At 37.6% G+C, this 24,093-nt stretch overlaps 1 protein-coding gene across 2 annotated transcripts in view; it reads left to right on the top strand.

Moving 5' to 3' along the window:
* Positions 1-24,093, top strand: part of ZFYVE9 (zinc finger FYVE-type containing 9) — a 192,900-nt gene that overhangs the window by 62,716 nt on the left and 106,091 nt on the right. For both annotated transcript variants that reach the window (XM_044002767.1, XM_044002766.1), the window contains exon 2: positions 11,775-11,863. The gene's annotated coding sequence lies outside the window, so the exon portion shown is untranslated. The remainder of the gene's footprint in view (positions 1-11,774; positions 11,864-24,093) is intronic.

Genomic DNA, 24,093 nt, shown 5'->3' with positions numbered 1-24,093 from the left:
TTGAAACTAGCCATGGGAATCAGAAAGAGACGTGCCGAAAAGGCTAAATTTGTCCCCAGATTCACCTTATGATGTGTAAACCAGCAAAATACACCTCCATAGAAAAAGGTACCCACCTCAGGGGTTGGTTTAGGACCCCAGGAGCTCCAAATTAGGGTAGGCCCTCCCCTGTGCCTCCCAAAGGTAGAGATTATTATAATGAGACTGATAATCAGTTTATCCATACTATAAATATAATTGTCTTTTCTTTCACTATTGGAGAGATACCTTTCCACTCTTCTGGTTCTCTCCCTGTGTTCATTCACAGTATTGCAATAAAACTTGGGAAACTGAGTCACTGAGTCTTGTAATTCTTTTGGGACGACTCACAATCAATTTGACCCTAATTCCATCCCACATCAAGGTCTTACATAAATGTAAGATGCTTTCATTATTATTATTATTATTATTATTATTGTTATTGTTATTATTATTATCCATGCCTTGGAACTTTATCATAGGTTAAATTACCTTGGAGTCATTCACTTTGAGTACTTACTGATATTTTAGTAACTATATTCCCTTGAATTGGGGAGTCCAAGGTGGACCAGCCACATACTGAAATTCTTCTGTAATGATTCATGATAGAAGATTGTTCAAGGTGAATGCCTGCTCTAAAGGGAGAAGGAGAAGTATGTTGTGCAAAAAAGTCTTAAAATCATGGGTTTGAGGTGTGGCTTTGCCACTAACCAGCTCACTGGGGACTGATTGGAAACATTAACTCTTCTTCCCACCCCCCTCATCCCCCATCAACTTCCAACTCATATTCTTAATTTTTTTTCTCCCTATTGAGTTTGGCCAGGATTTTAAAAATTGTTCTTGTCATCAATCTCTCCTCTTCTGTTGTAAACTCTTACATTTCATAGATTTCTACAAATTGCTTTCATTTAATATTTTAAATATCATCTTTATTCTTGTCATTTTTCTTCACAGATTAAAAAAAATTCTTCTTGGTCTTTTCTTCTGTTTTTATCCCTTCTCTTTTATGCCTCAGGAAAAAGAGTTTTTCTGATCCTTTAAAAAATAGGAAACTGAATTCCAGAGAAATTGAGTGACTAGCTCAAGGTCACATTTATAGTAAGTAATAAATGAGCTGGAACTAAGATTTTCTTCACTTTCTCTTTCTTTCATATTTCAGTATTAGAAAGTTACAAAATAGTTAACTGAAATTTTGAGCAATGCAAACTCATATCTTCCTTTTAATTATTAATCAACCCTTGATCCCTTTATCCCTGTGGCCAATCATCCTGATTTAAAATTTCAGTTACTTAAATTTTTACTTTCAAATATTGAAAAATGAAATATTTGATAAGAATATAAGGATTAGGGGGCATCTAGGTGGTGCAGTGGATAGAGCACTGGGCTTGGATTCAGGAGGACCTGAGTTCAAATCTCATCAAAGACCCTGGGCAAGTCACTTAACCCCAATTGCCCTCCCCTCCCCCAGAAAAAAAGAATATAAGGATTAGGAAAAAAAACCTTATTTTCCTTAGGTATAAATCAGAAGTGATGTTAACAAAAAATTTATAGAAAATACCAGTTTATACTTGCTGATGTCATGTCTTCATCTCCTGTTCATTTCTCAGCTCCTTTCAGTATGATTGCCTCATCCCCTTTTTACTGAAACAATGCACTTCAGAGTCATCACTGAGGCTTCTGTGGGCCACCCCCTTTTTCTTGCTGCCTTTTTCCTTATACCACATTCTCAGTGTCCTTTTCTTCTCTGACTGCACTGTCTCTGTATTCTTTGCTTTCTTAGCTCCCTCTCTTTAAACATGAATATCCCTCATGGCATAGTCTTTTCCCTTTTATCATCCCTCTGTCTTCCCTTGGTGAGGCCATCCAAAGTTTTAATGACCACCTCTAAAATCTTCCATCAAAAAAATCTCCCGCCCCCCATTACACTGGGCTTTGCAGGTTTTGCTTGGTTGTAAGCCTTTCTTTTGTTTTTGTAATCTTGTATTCCAACATAATCTCTTTATTTTTAGGAGTAGCTTCCAGGTCTTTTGTGATCTTGACTATATCAAATTCTTTCTTACTTGAAATGTTTCTTTGTGAGTGCATGTAGGATTTTTACTTCGATGTGGGAGCCATAGATTTTGGCACTCCTGGAACTTTTTATTTTGGGTTTCCTTTCAGCAGGTGATATGTGGATTATTTTTTCTGTCTTTCTAATCCTGATAAACCTGACCAGTTTGTTCTTTTATGATTTCCTGAAATACAGTATTCAGACTTCAAAAAAAAAAATCATGATTTTCAGGAAGTTCAGTGATTCATAAATTATTTCTTCCTGACCTGTTTTTTATACTAGATATCTTACATTTTCTTTTATTTTTATGATCTAGTCTTTCTTACTGTCTTGTGGAGTCATTGATTTTTAGTTGCTCTATTCTAGTTTTCAAGGAGCCCATTACTTGGGAAAGGTTTACCACTTTCTCTTCTAAGCTGTTTATTCTCCTTCCACTTTTCTCCAGAGCTTTGCTTCATATTTTATCTCTTCCTTCATTTCTTCTTTTTGAGGAAATGGGGATTGGTCTCTTCAATAAGAATATATTAGTCAACATTCAAATTACACTCCTCCTCCTCCCCCTACCTGCAAACAAAATCACATGGTTCAGGGGAACCCTGAGCTGGTCATAATTAGGTCTGTTCCTGAGCTGTGTCCATATCCCTCTATCATCTCCCCCATTGGCTAAGAAATACTGCGTTCTGATTAGCTAGTTTTTGAGTGTAGATTATAACTTTTGGGTAATAGGACCAATGATGAAAAGGGGGATGGTCCATTCACATTAGAGACTAGGGGATAAAAGGGGCCAGCGAGCCTTCATTTTTGGTCACCCACCTGCAAACACATGGGGTGGCCCATTCTTGCGTGAATGACAATAAATGAGCCTTTGATGCATCACCGTTGCTGAGTTCTAGAAAATTATCGTAGGAGTGATTTTTCTCACATTCTAGATATTCATGTAGGCTTTATGGAAAATCCATTTTACCCCTTTGAGTCTGTGGTTGCATTTTTTTTCCTTTTCTTTTTTTTGGTGGGGCAATGAGGGTTAAGTGACTTGCCCAGGGTCACACAGCTAGTAAGTGTCAAGTGTCTGAGGCCAGATTTGAACTCAGGTCCTCCTGACTCCAGGGCCAGTGCTCTACCCACTGCGCCACCCAGCTGCCCCTGTTTATTGGATTTCTTGATGATTATTCAGTTTAGTGCAAACATTAGGGTTTTTAGGCAGCCATTTTGGCTAGAAATCTTGACTTATATTTTAATAAAATAAAGAATGAAGACTTTTAAGAAAAGCATCTACATTGAATCTCTAAAGATTCATGCTCATGGTAATTCAGTTGTGAGGGCATTGAAAGACTGATTTACAGAATATCTAAAGGATATAAAGATATGGGGGAAATGTTAGATTTTATATATTACCCAAAAAGGTGATCAAGAAAACATTAGTAAGTGGATAGAGCACTGGCCCTGGATTCAGGAGGACCTGAGTTCAAATCCTACCTCAGGCACTTAACACTTACTAGCCATGTGACCCTGGGCAAGTCACTTAACCCCAATTGCCCCACCAAAAAAAAAAAAAAAGGAAAAAAGAAAACATTAGTAACTATTGACCTACATGATTACTCTCCTAGTTTTACAAAATCTTTATGAAGCTATACATAAATTGAGGACATCTTTGTTGAGATTATTAATGGAACCAGTAAAGTTTCACAAATTAAGTTAAGCAATGAACCATATCTTTCACTTCACAGATGTAAAGAATATAAGATCCCATTATGCTTATTGTTTGTTGATTACAAAAAGGCATTTGATTTTCTAGAACAACATGTCTTTTCCAGCAAGGTGTCTCCCATCCATACATCAAGGTCCGTTAGAATTTCTTGGAGATCAAACGAGAAATAACCTTGCTCGGTGATGCTCTTATAATAGACGTTGTTGTCATTGAGTAGTTTAAATCATGTCAAACTCTCCTTGACCCCTTTTGGAGTTTTCTAGGCAAAGATGCTAGAGTGGCTTGCCATTTCCTTTTCCACCTCATTTTACAGATGAGGAAATTGAGGCAAATAGGGTTAAGTGACTTGTCCAGGGTCACACATCTAGTAGGTGTCTAAAGCTGGATTTGATCTCAGGAAGATGAGTCCCCAACTCTGGTCACTGCGTCACCTAACTGTCCCTTTTAGTTTAGTGATCCCCATTTCTTGATTGCCTTCAAGAAATTTCAGCGCACCTTTCCTAACCCCATTATATATATATATATATGTAACGATTGGAATAAAGCCACCTGCTGGATACTTACTGTAGAGGAGTTCTGCCCATGAAGCGAAGGTCTTTGAGGGCAAGACCAGGCATCAGGAAGTGACGCGGACGAGTGGGAGGAGGAAGGAAGAGACTGGCGCTCGGTCTCACTCTTTTTTCCTCTGGACTCTGGTGGAGAGCGGAGCTAGAAATGTGCTCTCCCTTTAATAGATAGGACTCTAGGCCTTTTTCTCTCTCTTTACCAAATTCTTATTCTCCTTAATAAATGCTTAAAAGTCTAACTCTTGCTAAAGCTTATAATTTATTGGCGACCACTCATTAGATATTTTAGACAGTTTAGCTAGAATTTTAACCCTTAACATATAATATATAACCCCATTATATATATATATATATATATATATATGTATATTAAGAGCAGTGATAACACTGCCTTTGAAGAACTAACGATGAACATTACATAGAGAGCACTGGAAAGGCACATACTCAGCTACCACAGAGAACCAAGGAAGAGCTAGGAAAACCAAAGAATTGTGTGACAGGAAGAGAAGGTGGATTGAGATGACAGCTGGACCATCTGAGGACTTCACTCTTGATGTCAGGAGAAACTGAAGAGAGGGCAGACCCTCTGTGATGAACTCTTAGGAGGATGGGGAGCAGAGTCACCTGGGATACACAGGCTGGGATAAGCTGTGATCATTAGAGACTACTCCTGCATCTGTGAGATCATAGATCCATTGGATTATTTGAAGGAGTATCATTTTTATAATAAGATACAAACGAATCTTAATACAGTAAAATAATGTACAGATAGTTGATAAAATTATTTTCAATTTTCATATTTATAAATGAATCACAATAAGTAATATTGTCAATATGATGAGTGGCTTGGTTTTTTTGCCATCAAGTTCCACAAAAATGGTGTCATCTTTTTTTTTTTTTTTGGTGAGGCAGTTGGGGTTAAGTGACTTGCCCAGGGTCACACAGCTAGTAAATGTTAAGTGTCTGAGTCCGGATTTGAACTCAGGTACTCCTGACTCCAGGGCCGGTGCTCTATCCACTCTGCCACCTAGCTGCCCCCCAAAATGGTGTCATCTTGCTATTGGTACTCGTTATTCTTTTTTAGCCACTAAATAAGATCCATATTTCAACTTTAATAATTCCAGGAGGAAACTTTGCTGCAAATAAAATGTTATGAATGATAATAAAATTTATTGCTTTATTTTATAAACTAGAACCCTCTTATTTCCTTGTAACCAAAATATAATGCTTCAAATACCTATTTCTACATAGGCAAGACTATATTAACTGTTCTTTTTCAGATAGAATATGACAAAATATAGCATTTGTCTTTGGCAAATGTATTTCTTATTCATATTTAGAGTCTTTTAAACAAAATGTCAATTTCTTCTGTAGACCACTCAAGTTATAAGTAAGAATACTTCAACAAGTAATTTTTAGGGCAGGTACATATTAAATTGGGAAATATGTTAAAAGTATAGGTTTAACTTTTTATAAATTCAGTTTTTCTTATTTGTATGAATTGGAGGAATTTGCACTGATTTAATGACTATTTGCTTTCTCATATTTGCCAAATGCACAACTTTCAGGAGGAAATTTTTATTATAAAGTGAATTTGCTTCATTTTTATCAGCAAGAAAAATGATATTTTTTCCTTTTATCTCAAGCCCACTTTGAAATACATTGGGAGGGGGGGCAGCTAGGTAGTGCAGTGGATAAAGCACCAGCCCCGGATTCAGGAGGACCTGAATTCAAATTTGGCCTCAGACACTTGACACTTACTAGCTATGTGACCCTGGGCAAGTCACTTAACCCTCATTGCCCCGCAAAAAAAGAAAAGAAATACATTAGTAGAGCAAAGCCAGCATGATTCTTGGCTTGTACTCTGGGTTTGATAATTGACTGGCATGTTAGGATGTGTAGTTTAAAGGGACAAGCTTTCCCCCTTGAGATTGATTTGGGACTTGAGATTGATTTGAGAATCTTTGTATTAGAAGGAATGAGTCTTGTCCCAGAATTCTTGAAGAGACAGCTTGATCTGCAAGAAAGAAACTGAAAGGAGTAGAACTCTGAAGAACTGAGGAGTAGCAACAGTGGGGTCAAATTCCTCAGCCCTCCCAAGTATTGACCAAACTGAGTTGGAACTAAAGGAGAAGTAAAAGAAGCGCTATTGGCTCCTTCCTGAAGGCATCTTAGAGCAAAAGACCTGGGCTGAAACTATTGGTTGTGCTATTGAAAGTACTGCTTATACTGTTGTTGCTATTCAATGTGAGCTCTCTTTCCCCTTGTTCTTCATATTCTGTCACTCAGGTACCTTCTGCCACAATCTCCTCCTTCACTCACATCTCACATAATGACATGGCCCATCTCTCTACCAAGGCCTACTCTTCTCTTTATCTCCCTGCTCCCGCCCCGGGGCAATGAGGGTTAAGTGACTTGCCCAGGGTCACACAGCTAGTAAGTGTCATGTGTCTGAGGTCAAATTTGAACTCAGGTCCTCCTGAATCCAGGGCCGGTGCTTTATCCACTGCACCACCTAGCTGCCCCGAGGCCTACTCTTCTATATGCTGAAGTGATCCCATTCCATCCCATCTTCTACTTACCCCCTCTGTCATCCCCACTCTATCATTTGTTTTCAGTCTCTGTCTACTGATTCATTCCCTACTGCCTATAAACATACCCACATTTCCTCCATATTGAAAAATCCTTTATCATCTCCATTTTGTTGTTTTATCTATCTATATCTTGTTTGTATATAGTTGTTTGCACGTTATCTCCCCCATTAGACTTTGAGTTCCTTGGAAAGCAGAAACTGGTGTTTTCCCTTTTTTGGCCTTTCTTTTTATCCCCAGCACTTGGCAAAGTGCCTGGCACACCGTCTAGGTGCTTAATAAATGCTTTCCAACTCAACTTGTATTTCTTTTTTTTTTCAACTTGTATTTTTTGAAACAAGTGATTGTGAAGCATGAATTTGTGTGCAAATTGCATGAAGAACCACATTTTAAACTAGGACTTGTAGGTCTGTGTTTCATCCTAATGTAATTTTGTTCCATTAGGCCAATAAAATTTTCTCACATTAATTTTCATTTTAAAATCCATAAGTTATTATATAGAAATGTTCTTTTGATGTGAAATTGCCATCATTGGGTTTTGTTGTTGTTCGGTTGTTTTTTGGTTGTGTTTGGCTCTCTGTGACCCCATTTAATGTCAGAGTTACTAGAGGGGTTTTCCTTTTCCTTCTCTAGCTCAATTTACAGATGAGGAAGTAAGGCAAACAGGGTTCAATGACTTGCCCAAGTTCACACAGCTACTAAATGACTGAGCCTGGATTTGAACTCAGGAAGGTGAGTCTTCCTGACTCCCCACCTGGCACTCTATCCACTCTGCCACCTAGCTGTCCTATCAATGGGTTTATTACAAAGTTATAAATCTTCTGTGGAACCAGTTTCAGCAACATATTTGTACATGGGTAACCAAATGAGCATCTTTATAACTGTCAATTTGCTGTGCAAAATAGAAAAATTTTATTTTTTCAGTTGATCACTAAGGTTTTGGCACAAATGGGCAATTTTTCTAACTACCACATTCTTTGCAAATTAAAAATTGCTTTTCAGGGGCAGCTAGGTGGCACAGTGGATAAAGCACTGATCCTGGATTCAGGAGGACCCGAGTTCAAATTTGGCCTCAGACACTTGACACTCACTAGCTGTATGACCCTGGGCAAGTCACTTAACCCCAGTTGCCTCACCAAAAAAAAAAATTGCTTTTCATAAGGCTAACCAATTAAAGTTTTGCCTCTATTAGTAGTTTAAGGTATCCCCAACATTTCTAATATTGAATGATCTCTAAGCAATATTATATAATGCAAGTAATCTTTCATTATTTTGCAGAATTTTTTTCAACGTTTCAAAAGGTTTTTTTCTAATTTTCTTTGGAAATAATCTCATCTTGCTAGTCTGTTCTGAATATATATTTCAAAATAGGTTTCTTATTGTTCAAAGCTAAAATACTTGTACAACCAAACACAGCAGTCTTCCTATTTGTCATGACAGTTGCTATTTTTTGTTTTTTGTTTTTTTGACTCTCAGCGATATAGTGGATTATATTTTCTTTATCTGAGCTTTTTACTTTGTATTTCTGTATTTCCACTACATCCTACTTCCACTGTATTTCTATTACTTTTTATTTCCACTGTCTTTATTGTCTTTAACCTTATTTGCAGCTGCTTCATTTAATTTTCTTTTTGTATCTGTTATTTATCTATGAGAAAAGGATATTGTTTTACTTTTAAAAATAGAATAAAAATTTGAGATCCTTAAGTATAGATTTAATTGTTGAAAATTTCAAATAATGAAAGCAAAAGGGATTATAGATAGTGTTTTCAAAATTATGAGTTTTGGGGGAAAGAATTTACTATATTACATTTACAAAAATTAGTCATTTTGAAATAGAATGGATTTTAAGATACTTTATTTTGGGGGTGGGGTGGGGCAATGGGGATTAAGTGACTTGCCCAGGGTCACACAGCTAGTAAGTGTCAAGTGTCTAAGGCCGGATTTGAACTCAGGTACTCCTGAGTCCAGGGCCAGTGCTCTATCCACTGTGCCACCTAGGTGTCCCCTTAAGATACTTTTAACTTTCATACAAAGATTGTTTAACTTTGAATTTACACACTTAATATTCAAATGCATAAAATAATTTCATGACAGAACTCACTGGTGTCTTAAGCCTATACCAATTTATTGACTTAAAACATTTGGGGTCATCTTTTTTTGGGGGGGGTGATGGCAGTTGGGGTTAAGTGACTTGCCCAGGGTCACACAGCTGGTAAGTGTTAAGTGTCTGAGGCCAGATTTGAACTCAGGTCCTCCTGAATCCAGGGCTATCTACTGCACCACCTAACTGCCCCTCTCCAGTGATCTTGATATGTGTCTTGCCACTGGACCCAGATGGCTCTGGAGGAGAGAGTGAGGTTGGTTACCTTGCACAGCCCTTCCTCACATAAATTCAGTTAAGCGCAAATCATGATATCACCCCTATGTCATGGTCCCTTTTGAGAACAAGGGAAAAACAACAACAACAACATGCCAACTCATATTTTATCAAATTTGTTCACTAGATATTAAATAAATGTTACATTGCATTTCTTCTCAGAGCTTTATTCTCATTTTTGTTGACTTTGATTTGAACTTTGACTTTCTTGAAGAATTTGATATATTATGTGGGAATTGTATTAGAAAATATTAAATTATTTTGCCCGTTGCTTGGTGGACCTCCTTCTTACAGAATCTCATCCCATTGCCCCTCCCAACCTCTCCCTAGGGATGTTGCCAACCCACAATTTAGAATACGGCTTTGTCCTTTTACAAATGCTCAGGCCACCTTCTACCTGACAAGCCCTCCTCTTGTGTTGATTATATATTTCCTTGATTAGCCTTACACCATTTTTTAAGTGCTTTAGGCCATCATTTGAAATCTGCTGATGCCTTCTCATGCCAATCATGCACTTCTCCTTGGCCCTTTGGGTCACCTACAACTTTAATTCCATAAAGATTATGCTGTTGTGAAACATACAGCCACGTGGGCTCACATGAAGAACATTTATGGAGAAAAGAAAGGTGAATTGAGATGAGAAAAGCACCATTCATATTTCCACATGGGATCTAGCCTAATTTTTATGTTAATCATTTTTGACATTGTGGTAGTGGTGCATTTTAAAAGGAAAAGAGTTTTTTTTTAATGGTCATTGAATACTCTGATACCTCATTTTATCCTGATAGCTGCTATTATCACTTTACAGATGAGGAATTGAGACTTGCCCAGGGTCACACAAACTAGTAAGTGTCTCAGACTGGATTTGAACTCTGGTCTTTTTGATTCCAGTCTCTGCACTCAGCACTACCAGTGGTATAGGCTTGTAGGCAATGAAATGAGTTCTGTTCCGGACATCCAGTTGAAATTGAGGAAATGAAGGAAATTGAGGCAGCAAAAGTTTTAACTGAATTACCTAGGGTCACACAGATAGCAAATAACCGAGGCCGGATTTGATTTCAAGTCTTTCTCAAAGACACCAGGTTTAGCACTCTACCCACTTGGCCACTTAATTCAGTCTAGGCTATCTGTTCTAGACTCTAGATTTCTCAAGTAAAGTCAAGTCTGTGAGCATTTATTAAGTGCCTAATATGTGCTCAGAACTGTGCTAAGCACTGAACAGCCAGTGAAAATGCACAAAATCAGGATATAGAATACTTTGTGTGAACAGAGTACATAGGTGAACATAAGGTGTAAGAAGACTGGAAAGATAAAGAGCCAGGTGATGAAGAACTTTCAGAGCCAAACCAAAGGTTGTATGTTCTTTCTTGGAGGTGAGAGGGGGAGGCTGGTGTGCTCAGACCTGTGCTTTAGGAAGATCAGTTTGACAGCTGAGAACAGGAAAGATTGTACTGGGGAAAGACTTGGGTTAGTGGGTGGAGGAAGACTCACCGAAGGAAACAGAGAAGGAACACTCAGATGGATAAGCACCAGGGGAGAGCAGTGTCACAAGAACCTAGAGAGAAAAGAGTATCCAAGAGAAGAGGAGGAACAGCGGTGTCAAAGGTTACAGAGAAGGCAAACGAAGAGGTTGTATGGAATGACAGCAGAGCTTTATCCCAGCTTCAGATCTTGTGAATGATTGCACATGGGTGATGGGAGAGTATTTTCAGCCATACATCATCAGCTATTTTCCAGTCTGAGACCAGGTTAGACTTTTAAACCCTATTCTCTCTCTCTGAAATGTGAATCAGTGACAATCCTTGGCATTCAAGGAGGGCATCACAACCTTACGGATATTAGTAAACATTTAGGAGAAGGAAAGAGCTTTTGACAAAATCTTTCCTTTCATATTCTCCTCCTGTAAGGAGGTCATGTTGGTGTAAGATTAGATGCTTCCAGATTGGGAGGGAGACTGGGATCATAAGAAAAGCCATTTGGAGGGAAACAGTTGTTTGGCAGTAAAATTCTCAGCAGGAAGCTTTTGGAAAGGCAACACAAGCATTCTGTGTGTGTGCGGGATCATGCTAACAGCTGGCAGTCTTCTTTAGTAGCCCTGTGCTAGCTCTTGATTCTTGGAAGGCCTATTGTAATATAAAGTAATTGACTTTGTAGTGGGAGCTTCATGAATTAGCATTCTAGTCAAGGTCACGAGGGAGACCATGACTGCCTCGGTCTGTAGTTATACCATCCAGTGAAGAGCAACAGAACTGGCAGCAAAAACATCATGAACTGCTCATTGACACATTTGACAGTTAGTCCTTTTACACAGTACATCGGCTTTCCTCTTCCATTCCCTGGTACCCAGGTGTTTGACTGCTTAAGTGCAAAGGTTTGAGTCCCATTCGTCTTATTTGCATGGCATGTGACAGATCTGTGTCGGGCTGTAGGAGTTGTAATGGGCAATGTGTTTTTCCTTTAGGATCCAATTGAACTCAGTGAATCAGCAAGACCGACACCATGAAGAAGCACAGAGTCCTTTTCTTATCTTGTGCGTGAGGGGGGAAAAAGGTAAGACAGTAATGATTTTTAAATTTCTTTTTCAGATTTTATTTAGGACACATATAATGGTGACCCTCTTTATTGGGTTTTATGGTTTCAGTGTCAGCTTCATCTTTAGGATGCTTCATATCACGATTGTCTGCCAATTTCTGTAGTTCCAGCCCTATCTACCATTGACTTCTGTCCACAAGCTACTCATTTATTATGCTAGAAGGAAAATTGATTCTTTTGCATAGAGTCAAAGTGTTTTGCCTTTTGTTTAAGCTTGCTTGATGGTGGAACAGTACACAGGATTGAGTAGCATTGTTGGGACCTCAGAAATCTTAGAGTCCAGTGGTTTCCAACTTTTGAATGCCTACATCAGTAAAAATTTTCGAGCATGCACCCTCAATATGTGTGTATTTATAAATCGTACGTACTTACTGCTATATGATGATTTGTGTACATTCTATAACTCAAACAGAAGTAAAACTTTTAAAAAGGATGAAATAGAGATGAAACAGTATTTGGTTCTAGAGGCCTAAGGAGTCATTGGAGTTTGAGGAGGAGTGACAGGCTCAGACGTCTACTTTAGAAAAATCAGTTTGGCTGCTGTGTGGTATATAGATTGAAGAAGGGGGCCAATAAGGGGATTATTTCAATAAGCAAGGCTAAAGGTAGTAAGGGCTTAAATTAGCACAGGAACAATGGGAGTAGAGAGCATGTGCTGCAAAGGAGAGATGTTTTGAAGATAGAATGACAAAATTTGGAATAAAGAAAGAAAAGAAACATTATTAAATGCTTATTATGTGTTAGGCATTGTGCTAAGTGCCTGGCATATAAATAAAAGGAAAAGGAACTTACATTCCAGTAGAGAAAACTGAACACAAAAGGGAGCTTAAAAGGGGAGGAGATGTAAGGAAGGTACCTGGTACTGGGGTATGGTTTTGAAGTCCAGGAAGTCAGGAGTACTGCTAACAATAATAGTGGATGTGAAAGAATTCCAGATGAACTATTTAACATCCTAAAAGATGGTTCTGTTTCTCTCCTCCTCCAGCAGTGAGGGTTAAGTGACTTGCCCAGGGTCATACAGCTAGTGTCAAGTGTCTGAAGCTGGATCTGAACTCAGGTCCTCCTAAATCCAAGGCAGGTGCTTTGTCCATTGTGCCACCTAGCTACCCCCAAAGATGATTCTGTTAAAGTGCTGAACTCAGTATACCAGCCAATTTGGAAAACTCAGTAGTGGCCACAGGATTGGAAAAAGTCAATTTATGTCCCAACCCTAATAAGGGCAATGCCAAGGAATATTCAAATTACCAAACCGTTGCACTTGTGTCACACACCTGCAAGGTTCTGCTTAAGATTCTGCAAGCTGGACTTCAGCAATATGTGAACCAAGAATTACCAGAAGAGCAGGCTGCTTTTTGAAGAGGCAGAGAAACTTAAGAGACCAGGTTGCTAACATTCACTGGATTATGGAGAAAGAAGGGGAGTTCCAGAAAAACATCTACTTTTGCTTCATTGACTACAGCCTTTGACTGTGTGGATCACCACAAAATGTGGCAAGTCCTCAAAGAGATGGGAGGATCAGATCATCTGACTTGTCTCTTGAGGAATCCTGTTTGTGGGTCAAGAAGCAACAATTACAACCAAATATGGAACAGCTGACTGGTTTAAGATTGGAAAAGGAGTACAACAAGTCTGTATATTGTGACCTTATTTACTTATATGCAAAATACATCATGTGAAATGCCAGACTGGACAAATTAAAAGCCAGAATGGGAAGCCTTTTTGCAGCAAAAGTTTTCTTAATTGCCAAATCTAATGGCGTTTTTCAATCCTTTTTGACTTCTCTGCCGCCTTTGATGCTGTTTTTTACTCTTTCCTCCTCGATAGTCTCTGCTCTCTCCTATTTCTCTCCTCTTCTCAGTGTCCTTTGCTGAAACTTCATCCAGGTCATGGCTATTTGGTAATTGTGGGTGTCCCATAAGGATCTGTCTTAGGCCTTCTCTTCTCCCTCTATACTATTTTTTGGGCAGCTTGGTGGTACAGTGGATAGAACACTGGCCCTGAGTTTAAATGTCACTTCAGACACTTATTAGCTGTGTGGCCTTGGGCAAGTCACTTAACCCAATTGCCTTAAACATCCACAGCCATCTCCTGTCATCCTGATATATATCTTGTCAATGGACCCAGATGGCTCTGGAGAAGAGAGTGACTCTGCACAGCCTTCCCTCACTTAAATCCAATTCACTGCAAGTCATGACATCACCCTGATGTCCTGGTCCTCTTTGAGAACGAAGGACAAACAACAGCAACCAAAAACTATTTCACTTGGTGTTTTCATCAGCTCCCATTAATTCAGTTGTCATCTCTATGCTGATTCTTTAATCTACTCTGCCAGTACTAACTTCACTACTGACCTCTGGTCTTCCATTTCCATCTTGAACTTGATGTTCTCTAGTCATATTTTTAAAAATTAAATTTTATTTTATTTTTGAGCAAAGATCAACCTTTTCTCCCCCTTATTTTCTCCCTCTCATCCTCAACCACATTGAGAAAGCAAGAAAAACAGAAACTTTGTTATAAGCATGTACAGTCAAGCAAACCAAAATTTCACATTGGCTATTTCTTTTCTTTTCTTTTTTTTTGGTGGGGGCAATGAGGGTTAAGTGACTTGCCCAGGGTCACACAGCTAATAAGTGTCAAGTGTCTGAGGCCAGATTTGAACTCAGGTACTCCTGAATCCAGGGCCGGTGCTTTATCCACTGCGCCACCTGGCTGCCCCCGGCTATTTCTTTTTAAAAAAGTCTTAATCTGCATTCTGAATTTATTATCTTTGTATCAGGGGGTGGGTACCATGTTTCATCATTAGTCCTCAGGAATTGTGTTTAACCATTGTGTTGATCAGAATTTCTCTTTTTCTTTATTTAATTTTTTTAAGTATTTCTTTTTTCTCCCCAATTACATGTAAAAATATTTTTAACATTATTTTTTTAAAAAAGTTTTGAGTTCCAGATGCTACTCCTCCTTCTCTAACCTCCATCCTCCCTGACACATGAAGCAATTTGATATGTGCAGTCACGTAAAACATTTTTGTATTAGTCATTTTTGTACAAGAAGAGTTGAAACAAAAGAAAGGAAGGGAGAAAGAAAGAAAAAGAGTGCTTCAGTCTGTGTTCAGACAATATCAGTTCTTTTTCTGGAAGTGGATAGCATTTTTCAACACAAATCCTTTGGGATTGTTTTGTGTCATTGTATTGCTGAGAATAACGAATTCACAGTTTTTCACTGAACAGTATTGCTGTTACTGTGTACAGTGTTCTTCTGATTCTGCTCATTTAACTTTGCATCAATTCATGTAAGTCTTTCCAGGTTTTTATGAAATGATCCTGCTCTTCATTTCTTATAGCACAATAATATACCATCACAGTCATATTCCACAACTTGTTCAGTCATTTCCCAATTGGTGGGCATCCCCTCAGTTTCCAGTTCTTTGCCACCACAAAAAGTTGAATTGCTGGCATTTCTATTACTATATTGAATAATAGTAGTGATAATGGGCATTCCTTGCTTCACCCTTGATTTTATTGGAAAGCTCTTAGCTTGTCCCCATTACAGATAATGCTTGCTGATGGTTTTAGATAAATATTATTTATCATTTTAAGGTAAGCCCATTTATTCCTATGATTTTTAGTGCTTTTTTTGTTTTGGGTTTTTGTTTTGTTTTTGTTTTTTTGTTTTTTGCAGGGCAATGAAGGTTAAGTGACTTGCCCAGGGTCACACAGCTAGTAATTGTCAAGTGTCTGAGGCCAGATTTGAACTCAGATCCTCCTGAATCCAGGGCCGGTGCTTTATCCACTATGCCACCTAGCTGCCTTTTAGTTTTAGTTTTTTTTTTTTAATAGGAATGGGTGTTGTATTGTGTCAAAGGCTTTTTAAACTACATCTATTGAAATAATCATCTGATTTCTGTTGCTTTTGTTATTGATATGGAGTTTTCCTCATACTGAACCAGCCTTGCATTTCTGGTATAAATTCTACCATGTCATTGTTTATAATCTTTGTGATATGTTGTAGTAATCTCCTTATTAGTATTTTATTTAAAATTTTTTGTATCAGTATTGTTTAGGGGAATTAGTTTATTGTTTTCTTTTTCTGTTTTCACTTAAATTTTGTTTTTTTTCAGTTTTTTGTTTTGTTTTGTTTTTTGCGGGGCTGTGGGGGTTAAGTAACTTGCCCAGGGTCACACAGCTAGTCAGGTGTCTGAGGTCAGATTTGAACTCAGGTCCTCCTGAATCCAGGGCCGGTGCTTTATCCACTGCGCCACCTAGCTGCCCCTAAATTTTGTTTTAATCAGTCCAAATCTACCTTCTCACTCTCTTTCCCCTAACTACTCCTCCCATTGAGAACACAAGAAAAAGAAACCCATAATCAGTAAAACAAATTTGCTCATTGACTGTGTCTTAAAAAATATTTGTCTCATTTTGCATTTTGAGTCCTTCACTTCCATCAGGCGATAGATAACATGTTTCTTCATTAATCCTCCAGATTCCTGGTGGGTCATTATGCTGATAAAGTTTAGCACAATAGTATTCTATAACATTTATGTACCATACCTTATTCAGCTATTCCCTGGATGATAGACATCCCTTAGATTTTCATTCTTTGGCACCTCAAAAAAAGCTACAAATGTTTTCGTACATCCTTAGAATGTATTTATTAATTTTTTAAAGGACTGATCTCTTTCTTAATCTACCTTCCCTCTAGATCCTCCTTTTTCCTCCTATTTTGTTGTAGAGTTAAATTTAGGCCTACTTAACTATGTGTGTATGTGTATTCTTCCTTCTTTTGGCTAGTTCAGATGAGAGGGAGGTTCAAGCATCAGCCACTCTTCCCATCCTCTCCTCCTTGTTTATATAATGATGTAATATTAATAAAGTGCTTAGCACAGTGCCTGGCATGTAGTAAGTACTATATAAAGGTTAACTATTATTATTGTTTTTATTAATGTTTACTTGTGTGCCTTCCTTATCTGAGATAATTTTCCCTAACCTTATTTTCCTCCTCTTTCCAACTGTATTCTTCTTCCCTCTATTTACATTCTGTTTTTTTTTAATATCATGAATACTGAACAGAACTGCTCCCAGGCCCTTTCTAATTGGATTCCCTCTATGAGCCATGATGATGATAAGGATCATAGGGGATACATGTATCATTTCCCCTTATTGAAATGTAATCACTTTATCCTTGTTTAGTGCTTTATCATTTTCCAGTCCTGTTTGCCTTTCTTTGTTTCTCTTGAATCCTCTGTTTGAACTTTCAATTTCTATGTGGCTGTGGGTTTTTTAAATCAGAAATGCTTGGAAGTTCTCTAAGTCATCAAAAATCGATTTTTCCCACAATAGTATTATATTTAATTTTGGTGAGTAAGTTATCCTTGGCTGTAAGCCCATATCCTTTGTCTTACAGAATATAGTATTCCAAGTTCTCCCTTTCTTCATAGTGTGGTTGCTAACTCTTGTGTGATCCTCACTATGTGTCCTTGCTACTTTAATCCTTTCTTTATGGCTATTTGAAGTATTATTTTTTGGACCTGGAAGCTCTGAATTTTGTCTGTAATGTTTCTGGGATTTTTCATTGTGAAGTTTCATTCAGAAGGTAACCAGTGGATTCTTTCTTTGCCCCCTTCTTTAAAAAACAAAAATGTTTTTAAACTGTTAAAAAACAACAACAAACAACTCTTGCTTCATCTCTTAGGAATTCTAGTTAAATTTGTGCCCAAATTTTGTTTGTTTGTTTTTTCCTGAGGCTTGTAGATGTTTTGTTTTGTTTTTTGTTTTGTTTTAGTGAGGCAATTGGGGTTAAGTGACTTGCCCAGGGTCACACAGCTAGTAAGTGTTAAGTGTCTGAGGCCGAATTTGAACTCAGGTACTCCTGAATCCAGGGCCAGTGCTCTATCCACTGTGCCACCTAGCTGCCCCTGGCAGTGTTCTTTTTGGGGGGAGGATGGAGGGCCTATTCTTCCAGTGTATTTCCTGACTTTGAACTTAATAATCAGGATTGGGCTCTGTAGAACTTTTGGAGGTAAAGTCATGGAACATATTACCTAACAGACTTTTGGATAGGTGAACAATTTATGAATAAACAAAAGATAGAGAGCAGTGTGAAGTGTATAATGGATAATTTTGATTACGTTAAGTTAAATAGTTTTTGTACAAATTAAACAAATAAGAAAGAAAGCTGAAAATTGGTAAAAAAAAATTTAATAGACAGTTTCTCAGATAAAGATCTCATATCTCAAATATATAAAGCACTCTGTCAAATCTATAAGAAAGAAGTCTTTCCTATTTGGTAAATGGTCAACAAACAGGTAGGTTTCTAATGAAGAACTTAAAACAGTTTATAGTCATATGAAAAATGCTCTGCATAAATTTTTTGGGGTGGGGCAATGAGGGTTAAGTGACTTGCCCAGGGTCACACAGTTAGTAAGTGTCAAGTGTCTGAGTCTGGATCTGAACTCAGGACCTCCTGAATCCAGGGCCTGTGCTTTATCCACTGCACCACCTAGCTGCCCCAAAATGTATTTTTCAATAAACATTTACTAAATGCCTGCTATTTTGATTTATTCAGTTACATTTTTGACTGATTATTGGAATTTCTAGGGCATTTCAGTAGACAAAGAAGGCTGCAAGACAAAATATTTGAAATTAGTATTGTCTTGAAAAACTCTCGGACTTGTGATTATTGTTTACCTATCCTATGTGGCCTTCAGTAAATGTAGTGGTAATTGAGCTTCTGTGTACATGTGCTTTGTGTCTTGCACTCAGACCTTTATCCTATATCCTCAAATCTTGTTGCCCAGCAACCTTGGAGAGAATGGTGTAGTATAGTGGCAAAAGCTCTGAACGTTGAGTCAGGAGAACCAGCATTTATTTGCAGCTCTGTTCTTAAGTAGTTATGTGATCATTTCCTAGCTAAATAGCCTTGAGTAAGTCGTTTCACATCCTGGAGCCTGTTTCCACATCTGTAAAATAGAGATGATAATATTTGCACTATTTGCCTCTTTGGATGGTTGTGAGGAAAGTGTTGAGAGATGTTAGATGCTGTTATCAACCTGGTAGCTGATCATTCATACCCATTCTCTTCTCAAACATCAGAGTGATCTTCCTAAAGCACAGGTCTGTTCAGTAAACGCCAGCATCAAATACTAAACCTTGTGTTTGATTTTTAAAGCTCTTTATAAACTAAGCCCTTCCTACTTCACCAGTTCTATACCTTACTCTCTTCTACATACTCAGTAATCTAGTGACACTGGCTTCTTTGCTGTTCCTTACAGAAGACGCTATCTCCCTAGTTTTTTCTGGCCGTCACTCATACCTCAAATGCACTCCTTCCTCATCTATTCCTCCTGACTTCCGTTAAGTCTCAACTAAAATCCCATCTTCTTGATCCCTCTTAGTGCTAGTGTCTACCCTTTCTTAAATATCATATCCTTTTTAAAATCCAGTACATAGCTTATTTGTGCGTATTTGATTTTTTCCCCTTCATTAAAGGCAGGTTTTGCCTTCTTTTGCATTCTTAGTGCTTAGCACAGTGACTGGCACATAGTAGGTGCTTAACAAATGTTTATTGACTAACTTAGTTAGTTTGATCCTTTTATGCATTTTGTAGTTATTTGGAATGGAATTTCCCTTTCTCTTCGTGTTTTTTGTTATTACTATATGGAAGCACTATTAATTTTTGAGGGTTTATTGTGTAGCCTGCAATTTTGCTAATACTATTTTCTCTATTAGTATCTTTGCTGATTCCTTAGGATTTTCCAAGTATAATATCATATCAACAAATAGAGAGGTTTTATCTTCTCTGCTTTTCTTTATGCCTTTGCTTTCTTTCTTATTGCTGTTGTTCTGATTTCCAGAATTATAACAAATAAAAGTGGGGAGAATGCGCATCTTTGCTTCACGCCCATATTTATTGGAATAGGTTCTTAAATATCTCCATTGCATATAATGTTTGCTTTTATAAATAGATGCTTTTTATATTTTATTTTATATTATAATAAATTTTTTTTTGCAGGGCAATGAGGGGTAAGTGACTTGCCCAGGGTCACACAGCTAGTAAATGTTAAGTGTCTGAGACCAGATTTGAACTCAGGTCCTCCTGAATCCAGGGCTGGTGCTTTATCCATTGCGCCACCTAGCTGGCCCCCCCCCCTTTTTTTTTTAGTGAGGCAGTTGGGGTTAAGTGACTTGCCCAGGGTTACACAGCTAGTAAATGTTAAGTATCTGAGGCCGGATTTGAACTCAAGTACTCCTGACTCCTGACACCTTTTTAATGATATTTTTAAAAAATGTTCCTCTGTACCTGTACTTGGTAGGGATTTTTTCAACATAAAAGAATGCTAGCAGTATTTTGTCAAAGATTTTTTGAGTATCTATTGATGATTATGTAGTTTTGGATGCTTTGGTTTTTAATGTAATTCATCTTGTTGATTGTTTTCCTAATGTTGACAGAACCATGAATTCCTGGTATAAATCCCACTTGATCTTAATGAATGATTTCTTGGATAAATCTCTAGTCTTTGACAGGATTTTGCTAAAATTTTTTGAGTTGGTATTCATTAATGATATTGGCTTATTTTCCTTCTGTGTTTTATCTTTTCCTGGATTAGCCATAAGGACTAAATTTTTCTTATAAAAGGATTCTGGTAGTATGTTTTCTTTCTCAATTTTTGAGAACAATTTATGAAATATGGGTACTGGCTGTTCTTTAAAAGTTTGCCTAGGGTCTATTAGGATCAGAGTTATTTTTTTGGTAGTTCCTTTACAATTAGATCCGTTTCCTTTTCTGTGATTGAATTATTTAAATTCTCTTTATGATCTTATGATAGTTTAGGTATTTTATCATTTTGAAGGTATTCCTCTATTTTCTTCTCTTATTTTCTCAGTTTTGTTAGCATGTAACTGTGTGTAATATGTTCTGATCTTTTTTTATTTCTTCTAATTTTGTTGCGATTTTACTTTGTTCATTTGCTATCTTATTGATTTTATTTTTTCCCCTCTTTAATTATATTACTAAAGGTTTGTCAGTTTTATTACTCTTTTTTGGGGGGGCGGGGCAATGGGGGTTAAGTGACTTGCCCAGGGTCACACAGCTAGTAAGTGTCAAGTGTCTGAGGCCAGATTTGAACTCAGGTACTCCTGAATCCAGGCTGGTGCTCTATCCACTGCACCACCTAGCTGTTCCTTTTATTACTCTTTTTAAAGAACAAAATTTTAGTTTTAGTTTTCATTTTTATGGGTTTTTTGTTTCTAATTTATCTACTTTGATTTTTAACATCTTTTGTACTTATTTTATTTATTTTAGTTTATTTGTTGGCTTTCTCATTTTAAAATTTATATTCAATTTAATTAAACCTTTGTTTTTTTGTGGTTTCGTGTGTGTGTGTGTGCGTGTGTGCGTGCGCGTACGTGCGCATGTGTTTTTGGTGAGGCAATTGGGGTTAAGTGACTTGCCCAGGGTCACACAGATAGTAAGTATCAAGTGTTTGAGGCCGGATTTGAACTCAGGTATTACTGAATCCAGGGCCGTTGCTCTATCCACTGCGCCACCTAGCTGCCCCCAGAGAGTAAATTCCAAACTCCAAACCAGCCATATGCACAATGCCACTCTGATTTTCTATAATACATGAAACTAAGTAAAGCCCAGATCTCTAATCAATCAACAAGCATCTATCAAGTGACTAATATGTGCCTAGCACCAAGAGTATAAATGGCTTCTCTCTACTGATGAAATCACAGGTCAGGTCCCAAAAAAGAGCCAGTCAGGCTGTAGAGTGTTTACCCTAATTGGGGGCAATGCTTTTTTCTCCACTTGGCAAAGAGGGGGAAACAGGGTAAAGAAATGATGTGAAGCCATGGAGGTGGAAGGGAGTCCAATTCTCATACCCAATTATGAATCTCACCTACAGTGTCGCTGGACAGACTCCACTCCACCACGTCCAGTGATGGTGGACTCACTAACCATCCCATTGCTAGGAGCATTTCCCTATTTATTTTTTTTTAGTATTTCCCTATTTTGAGCTGAAATATGCCTCCCTAAAACTTCCACCTCCTGCCACCACTCCCATCCTCTGGGTCCAAGCAGACGTGTTGAATCCCTTGTGAACACACGAATTCACATATCTGAAAATAGTAAACAAGGCTCCAGCTATGTCCTCTCTCCTCCAGAATAAACATTCCTGGTTTCCTCAATGGGCCAGTTTTTCTGTTTTTAACCTACATTTGTAGGGGTATTATTTTCCCCCTAAGTATAACTTTAGCTGCATCCCAGATATTTTGGTACATTGTTTCATTATTTTCCTTCACATAATTATTCTCTGCTTTGTTCTTTGATCCACTTATTTAAGATTTCATTGTTATATCTTCATCTGGGTCTGTATATTATGATTGTGGTTCCTGAACTGATTTCTTTTTTTTTTTGTCTTATAGTCTGCAAAAGATATATTTTTACCTGTTTACATTTGTCCGCAATATCTCTGTTCCCTAGTACATGATCAGCTTTTGTTAAAAGTTTTGATAAAAGTTTTATGTGGTACAGAAAAATATGTATATTCATTTGCTGTCCCATTTAGAAGATGTTAAAAGTCTTTTAATTATAGTTATAGTTTCTCCAGAAATTTGTTAATTTACATATTTTCCCTTCTGTTTATCTTTCTATTAGATTTATCCAAAACCAAGAGAGAGATTTTGATGTCTCCATCATTATTGTGTTACTGTCTATATCTTATAGTAGCACTTATGTTTCCTTTATTAATTTGGATGCTAAGGCATTTGGAGTGTGTTTAATATTGATATTGGTTTACTGTTTTTAGTTCCTTTCTACATAATGTAATATTTTATCTTTTTAAGAAAATGTTGTTTTTTGCTCTGTCAGATAGTATGATTTCAATTGTGGACAGCTAGGTGGTGCAGTGGATAAAGCATTGGGCTTGGAGTCGGGAAGACTCATTGTCTTGATTCCAAATATGGCCTCAGATACTTATTAGCTTGTGTCACTTTGAGCAAGTCATTTAATCCTGTTTGCCTTAGTTTCCTCATTTGTAAAGTGATCTGGAGAAGGAAATGGCAAACCACTCCAGTATCTTTGCCAAGAAAATCCCAAATGGGTCATGAAAAGTCAGGCATGACTGAAATGATTTCAATTTCTGGTGAACATAAATGACTTAGGCAAACTAGAAAGTAGTTTGACAGGAATTAAGCGTAGACAAAATTCTCATACCAGTGGTGTGAAATTTTAAATAGAAACAGATCCTTGGGGGTGTGTGTGTGTGTGTGTGTGTGTGTGTGTGTGTGTAATCCATTGACTTAAAACCCCCACATATTAACATTATATTGTATTGTATATTTATTTTGTTCAGTATTTCCCCTTTGCTCTTTAATCTGCTTCCATTAACTGTGGCAAGAGTGACACCTCCACCTTACACTATGTTCCACAATACATTTTAAATGGAATAAGCAACCATAATATCAAATATCATACTCTAAAACTTTTTAGTGAAGATTATATAGCTCTTATAGCTACAGGTAGGAGATATATTCTTTAAAATTTTTTTTTTACTATATTCTGTTTTTTTAATTCATAGTTTATTCCTCCTTCCCCCCCCTCACCTCTCTCTGAGGCGGTAAGCAAGCAGATATAGGTTATACATGTACGATTATGTAAAACATTGCCATTAGGATATATATATATATATTTTTTTTTTTTGGGAGGGGGCAGGGCAATGAGGGTTAAGTGACTTGCCCAGGGTCACACAACTAGTAAGTGTCAAGTGTCTGAGGTCAGATTTTAACTCAGGTCCTCCTGAATCCAGGGACCATGCTCTATCCACTGTGCCACCTAGCTGTCCCCCAGGAGATATATTCTTAATCAAAGAAGAGATAGAGGCAATTACAAAAGATGAAAACATATCTTTGAAATTACTTGTAACTGAAAATAAATAGAACAGAAAAGTATAAAACCAAAACTTTGTGTTTTCAGGGGGTTGGTGTAAGGGGTTCTCCCAGACCTTTTTTTTTTTTTTGGGGGTTTTTTTAGTGAGGCAATTGGGGTTAAGTGACTTGCCCAGGGTCACACAGCTAGTAAGTGTTAAGTGTCTGAGGCCGGATTTGAACTCAGGTACTCCTGACTCCAGGGCCGATGCTCTATCCACTGTGCCATCTAGCTGCCCCTTCCCAGACCTTTTTAGTCATTCACAT

The sequence above is a fragment of the Dromiciops gliroides genome, chromosome 4 (assembly GCF_019393635.1).
Source record: "Dromiciops gliroides isolate mDroGli1 chromosome 4, mDroGli1.pri, whole genome shotgun sequence".
Taxonomy (NCBI): Eukaryota; Metazoa; Chordata; class Mammalia; order Microbiotheria; family Microbiotheriidae; genus Dromiciops; species Dromiciops gliroides.
Note: the sequence above shows the minus strand (reverse complement) of the source record. Positions and strands in the feature narration are given on the sequence as shown.